This window comes from Anabrus simplex, chromosome 7, assembly GCF_040414725.1.
Source record: "Anabrus simplex isolate iqAnaSimp1 chromosome 7, ASM4041472v1, whole genome shotgun sequence".
Taxonomy (NCBI): Eukaryota; Metazoa; Arthropoda; class Insecta; order Orthoptera; family Tettigoniidae; genus Anabrus; species Anabrus simplex.
This window is the reverse complement of record NC_090271.1, coordinates 245,738,414-245,745,828: the sequence shown is the minus strand read 5'-3', so window position 1 is coordinate 245,745,828 and position 7,415 is coordinate 245,738,414. Positions and strand designations below refer to the sequence as shown.

The 7,415-nt window shown below is 40.9% G+C and overlaps 1 non-coding gene across 1 annotated transcript; it reads right to left on the bottom strand.

The window, feature by feature from the left end:
- Nucleotides 1-4,444: 4,444 nt before the first annotated feature.
- On the bottom strand, nt 4,445-4,521 carry TRNAS-CGA (transfer RNA serine (anticodon CGA)). The gene has a single exon. It is a non-coding gene; the product is annotated as a tRNA-Ser (tRNA).
- Nucleotides 4,522-7,415: the final 2,894 nt, after the last annotated feature.

The window sequence follows — 7,415 nt, the reverse complement described above, 5'->3', positions numbered from 1 at the left end:
ATTGAACAAGAAGAAGACTGTTTCTCGCTCCATTATCAGCTGATGGCTTTTAGAGGCGACATTTCATCCTAAACAGGTTCCTTTTGTTCTTCGATGAGATTTCAAGAAGAGTATTTTAGCTTCCTATCTTGTTAGACCAGACTGTCACCTCTTTCACCAATTCTCTTTGTAGTACTAATTATAAAGGGAATTGATACGAACCTAATGAATGGTTGGCCTCAGTGCTGAAGTCTGTTTTCCTCCGTCCTAAGAAATTGGGTACGATATCAACTGAGACTGGTGTTCACCTCTGTGGTGTAGTGGTTAGCGTGATTAGCTGCCACCCCCGGAGGCCCGGGTTTGATTCCCGGCTCTGCCACAAAATTTGAAAAGTGGTATGAGGGCTGGAACGGGGTCCACTCAGCCTCGGGAGGTCAACTGAGTAGAGGTGGGTTCGATTCCCACCTCAGCCATCCTGGAAGTGGTTTTCCGTGGTTTCCCACTTCTCCTCCAGGTGAATGCCGGGATGGTACCTACCATAAGACCACGGCCGCTTCCTTCCCTCTTCCTTGCCTATTCCTTCCAATCTTCCCATCCCTCCACAAGGCCCCTGTTCAGCATAGCAGGTGAGGCCGCCTGGGCGAGGTACTGATCATTCTCCCCAGTTGTATCCCCGACCAAGAGTCTGAAGCTCCAGGACACTGCCCTTGAGGCGGTAGAGGTGGGATCCCTCGCTGTGTCCGAGGGAAAAGCCGACCCTGGAGGGTAAACAGATGATGATGATGATGATGATGATGATCAGCTGAGACTGGTACCATTTGAGGGCGATGAAACTCCCTATGTCTTTGTCAGTGGCTTCTAGCATTTAAAAAGACCTAGAGGACAAACGTACGACATCCGGAGCTCTCCTAGGACAATTTATAGCTAGAATAGGATGTTAAAGAAATATATTTCTTCTTCTTCTTCTTCTTCTTCGTCCAGGCCTTTTCCCAACTACCTGGAATCGGCTCTTTGTATGCAGGCAGGCCAGTTTTAAGACCGGATGCCCTTTATGAGGCCAACGCTAGGTGGAGGAATGGTGGTTTGCTAGTTGCTTTACGTCGCACCGACACAGATAGGTCTTATGGCGACGATGGGACAGGAAAGGGCTAGGAGTGGGAAGGAAGCGGCCGTGGCCTTAATTAAGGTACAGCCCCAGCATTTGCCTGGTGTGAAAATGGGAAACCACGGAAAACCATTTTCAGGGCTGCCGACAGTGGGGTTCGAACCTACTATCTCCCGAATACTGGATACTGACCGCACTTAAGCGACTGCAGCTATCGAGCTCGGTAGAGGAATGGTGGTAGTTGTGGTGATTATTGCTTTGAGAGGGAGTACAACTAGGCAACCATCCTCCACATAACAGTAATCAGAGAGAAAAAAAAAAATGGAAGGGACCCGACATTTTGAAAAATGGTGGTATCGGCCAAAGGAAAGCAAGGACCACGTATGTATGTATGTATGTATGTATGTATGTATGTATGTCTAGTCCTCAGCCCGAAGGCCGGTCGGATCCTCAACAGCTCCGCCATCAGCTGTCATAGATGGCCTAGGCATCACTGAAGAGGCGTACTAAGGAAATGAGGAGTGATGTAGTTTCCCGTCGCTTTCCTCACCGAGCCAGACGAAGGGCTTGAAAATGAAACGCTACCTAGGCCTCGTAAGAGTTGACCAAGGGAGGTCGGATAAGATAGATGAAAGTGAGGAGCCTGCCACAAGAAAGTGGTAGCAATGACTGGACTCAGATCAGAGGTCCTTGGTCACCATCCCATGCTTCCAAGTTGAGAGCCTCTGGGGCCCCTTTTTGGTCTTCTCTTAAGACAGGCAGGGGATACCGTGGAGTTATTCTACCACCCCTGCCCACAAGGGGAGTGTATGAATGTATTCACTGTTGTGCATTTCTGTGGTGCTTGATAGTGCGACTCGTAACATGTAAATGAGGATGTGTGTGAAAACGAACAAAAACACTTAATCTCCAAGTCAGAAGAATTAATTATACCGCATTCAGTTAAAATCACCAACCCAGCCGGATGCTCTGAACCGAAAGCCGCTAGCCTGACCATTCAGCCAAGGAGGCGGGATTGGTTATAATAATAATAATAATAATAATAATAATAATAATAATAATAATAATAATAATAATCCTGGTTTTATGTCCCACTAATTATTTTTATGGTTTTCGGTGAGGTCGGGGTGCCAGAATATCGTCCTGGTGGAGTTCGTTACGATGCTGGCAAATGTATCAACACGAGGCTGTCTTATCTGAGTACATTCAAATACCAACTTTGGCTCAGGTCTTACCATCTGAGCCAGTCAGTTCATAATACGAGTTAAGGAGTCAAACATATCATGGATTATTACCCCCCATAGTTTTTAGACACTCGAGGGTGTTTCGCGAGTCTTCCAAATAAATTCTCGTTTCACGTCGTAACTTAACCAACAGAAAGTGATTACTTCAAGAAATGAGACTTCCTAGGCTAACGTTCATGGTGAAAACAGAGACGATGCAGGTAGCTAGTAGGAAGAAACATTGTCTCTGTTTTTACCTATTTCCAACATTCCTCTAATAACATTATGTAGTTTTATTGTTCTCCCTAGTTTCTTCTATTCTATGTTTAATAACTTAACAAAGGGGTAACGTCGAACTACAGTTTCAAATTAACATTTTTTTCTCATTTATGTACATTTTCTGATATTTCCTGATTCTTTGCAATATTACATTAAATGTGCGCTTCCATATCGTTATTACATCAAATGCATTGATTTTCTTTATTTGAATGTGTTATGGATTTATATTCATTAACAACTACCTAATTTATTACCACCATTTTCCTCTTAATACATTGTTCGTTCCATCTTGTCATATTGGTATTCTCTTTACAGAATTCTACCAGTGTTCTCTTGCTGTTACATTATTATTATTATTATTATTATTATTATTATTATTATTATTATTATTATTATTATTATTATTATTATTATTATTTTGCTTTACGTCGCACCGACACAGATAGGTTTTATGGCGACGATGGGACAGGAAAGACCTAGGAGTGGGAAGGAAACGGCCGTGGCCTTAATTAAAGTACAGCCCCAGCATTTGCCTGGTGTGAAAATGGGAAACCACGGAAAACCGTCTTCAAGGCTGCCAACAGTGGGGTTCGAACCCACTATCTCCCGGATGCAAACTCACAGCTGCGTGACCCTAACCGCACGGCCAACTCGTCCGGTATTTTTATTATTTTTATTATTATTATTATTATTATTATTATTATTATTATTATTATTATTATTATTATTATTATTATTTGTCAGGTGTTAGAGAAGGAGTTAATTCACTCGCCTGTGGAGGAGGGTTAGTAACGATTAAGATAGGAGAGGAGAACCGTCAGGGTTGAAATAAAAACTCGATTTGACAAAAAAAATATGTGAAGAAGTCTGTTGGAGTCCAAGTGACTAGTGGATTGGGCTCTGTACTTGTCTAATCCGTTTCGTTACGATTGTTTAAATTCATAGTGAAAAAATAACCCTGTAGCTTTACGTGGCTCTTGATATCGTGATTATATGGACGTGGAAAACGAATCACTCACTTGAACATACATTGGCCGAGATTCGAATCGCGACCGCCTTGATAAGAAACCACTAATGAAATCACTCATCTAAGACACTTCCGTTCGTTGTGGTACCAAAAATCGTTTGTCTACGGAAGGTAGCTCAGTTCTGATACATTAGAGGAGAAGAACCAGTTATTATTTCCCACGAAAGACAGGTGGACATAGTTAATCAACTGTTACCGTTATTACGAAAGGAAAGCGACCCGGCCACTTGAAATGATTTATTTTAATGATATTTTAAGCACCTATGTAATAACACCTCGATGTAAGGTCCGTGATAACCTTAGGATAAGTAGCAAAACGAATAAGAAGTTGTTATTGGGCTAAGTTTTTTTTGACAGACACGTAACCAGATGGTACAGCACTTTTTCTTCATGAGGTGGAAGTTATAAATCCGGTCATTCGACTCCTTGCGGCTCAATGAACTACTTGCTGCTTCATGGAACCTCTCAATCATTGTGTGATCGAGTCGGTGCTACTTTACTTTTAGGCTACCAGTTGTCCTGCTGTGGTGGATGTCGTAAAATTTAAAAAAATTAGAATAACAGCCACTTCTGACAGATGAATAAGAAGGAAACCGACTTCTCATGTATATAAAACGAATGGGAATCTTGCAAGGCGATGAAGGTCGGAGGAGAGCTGACTAAATGTTGAACAGCCTCTTTCAAACTCGACTCCACGAGAACCACACATGGGTGGTTTAACCAAAATATCAAAACATTCTGCAGAATCGAAACAGACTTTCAACGTATTAGGTCGTGTTACGTACATGTAGTACGTGTTGAAGAGATGTTAAGTACAGAACAAAAATGGCCAGCCGGACACCAGTGGGATCCGAACCCACAACCTCCCGATTTCGCGTCGGTTGCTCTACCAATTGAGCTATGGTGGCCTAGGCCATCTTTGTTCTGTTTGAAAGGATCTGAGCTACAGGTCTGGCACTGCTGCTAGCGCACAGTAGAGTGCGTTTAAGTCGCCCGTTGTGGGGCATGTCAATGAATATTGAATTTTCACGACCGCATTGTAATCGAAACAGACTTTCAACGTATTAGGTCGTGTTACGTACATGTAGTACGTGTTGAAGAGATGTTACGTTACGGACGACAGAAACACCCAGTCCCCAGGCCAGGGATATTTATCATTTACCGGCCGAGAATCGAACCCCTGGGCTGCCTAGTAACAGGCGGACGCGTTGCCCCCTACACCGCGGGGCCGAACATGCGCATACCATTCATTACACTTCTTCTACTACTATCACTTTCCCCCACACCTGTGGGGTCGCGGGTGTGAACTGTATAGCACGTATGAATTTGGCCCTGTTGTACGGTACAATGCCCTTCCTGGCGCCAGCCCTATGTGGAGGGACGTATTCATTACCGCGTGTCTCTGTGGTGGTTGGTAGTGTGATGTATTGTGTGAATATGAAGAGGAGAGTGTTGTGACAAATAAAAACAAGCCCCCGAGCCAGAAGAATTAATGTCACGAATAAAAACGCAAGAAATGAGGAGATAATTTTCAAAACCTCACATGTCCAAGTCATTGAACTTTTCAGTATAAAGAAAACACTGTAATAACCTAAACCATTGGTAAACATAAATTATGCTCAGACTCATTCAATGTTTTGTATCACTAACATGTAAATAAACTACTATTTACACATCAAAATATATACAAGCTTTAAAACAACATTTCAAATCTGGACATGTGTGGTTTTGCACGGAACAGGGTTAGTGTGTGGGGTTTTGCTTCATTTATTCATGGACCACGCTGGTAAACAAAACATGTTGTTTAGTAGAATTACGTGTAAAATAAAAAAACATGTGAACATCACAAAACAAGAAATAAATGAAAGTTCTTATTGAGCAAGAATAGGGCACTTTTTAACTTAAATTTTAAACATAAATCGCACAGTCATCTTCTAAACAATCACATTCAATAGTACCATCTTCATCATTGGCTTCAGGGTCATCAGAACATACTTTCTTGTACCAAAACAAGCTCCCATCTTCTGTCCAATTTTCACCATGTAAAATATTAAGAAGTTCAGCAATGTCCCTTTTTTTTTTGCAACACTTATTGCGTGAACAAGAGGAATGTTGTTCAGCGAAGATTTTAATATATTTTTCCGTTTGCAACCTTTTCTTTAATAAGGTGTATGCTTGTGTTGTATCATCCTCAAACCTCTAAAATTCATGGCTCTTCACCGCAATTTTCATTTGTCCATTTTCAGCTGACCTGCTAACTATGATTCTATTTTTAATCACTAATTCTCGGTAGGTTTTTCAGGCTGTTTGTGAGGCATTTTGTATCAAATAATTCCCAGTCACAATTAAGTTTTTGACTACCCCAACCTTGATTGAAATAATAACCTTTCCATACAGTTCAATATATTCGTTCTTGTCAGCTATGGTGGACCTAGTTCTCAAATTCTTTTTCTATTCTACCAAACACTCTATCCGCTGATAAAAAAATACATGACCTCTTACAGGAAATGTGAGAGATACCTGGCACACACTACCGGTATGCTGAGCTAAGAAATACATCATGGCATGCAAAACGTGATTATTTTAATTTTCTCCAATACCGCCATCGCTGAATAGGCTAATACGTTTTATTCCAGATAAGTCTTGATTTTTTTAGGAAACACAAGATAGCTGATGAAATTTCAGTAGATCCACGGCCTGCTTGGTCCTCTGTCCAAATAAAAAGATACGGTTTTTGCGTTTTAATGTCCATCGCACACACATTGTAGAACCCTAATTGTCTGGTGTCTGCTCTATTGGTGTGCGAGGTAAAGGTTGAACCTGTTGCAAATCGAAACATAATTTCAATTCATCATCTTCAACAGGTTGTCGCAGGAGGTCGTAAAAAGCCTTAGCTCTCAACACACAATTTATGAATTCGTTTTCTGCAATAAGCTTTTGTTTTTCAATGGCAGTTGCTAATTTTAATTTGTTATTTAGCATAGTACAATAGCCACAAACATTACTAGCTGGAGATCTAAATCCAATATTAAACTCGGAGAAAAATATTTTTCGGAACGTAGAAACGTTAACCTGAAGGTTTGGGTCTGCTGTTGCGCTATTATAGATTGCCCAAAGCTTTCTTACTGAAAGGCCACAGTGTAAATAATTCCTCTTAGAATTTTTACGGTTATAAAGACTTTCCTTACCCTGTAAATTACCTATGAATTTTCGGACAGACTCTTTTTTCAACGTAGAATAATCGCTCGCCTGCTCGCCACCTCTGCAGTGTTTAAATAGCTTTTCCACACTAAAGATTTTTAGAAATTTGCCTCACTCTATCTGACGAAAACTTTGTTAATTGTAGATAAATTTTTTTGCTAACACTCACAACACGCTCACCTTTTGATGTTGGAAACTGGGCATAAAAATGTGAGGCTTTTCTTTTTGTGGCAAGCCTAATCTAGGCCTTTGGCAGACTGACGAAGGCGATGTCTTTTTACTTGAGATTGATATATGTGTCAACTTACATATTCATCCGGATGTTGTTTGTCTTCTAGGCTATATAGTTTCTTCCTCAAATCGATGGCATCTTTGGGCCTCACCTTACAGCATTTCAATGCTTTGTTATTATGGTTAAAAGGGACAAATAAACCACTTCCAGATGGAAGTCCGTATTTAGCTTTCCTCGTAGCTTCTCGTGTAGTTTTCTTTTAGTTTCTTCCTGGAACCCTCATTTGCTTCACTGACTAAAACTAAAATGTCATAACCATCCATTTTCGGAAACAATTATTAATGACCTTCATACTTCATACAAAGAACC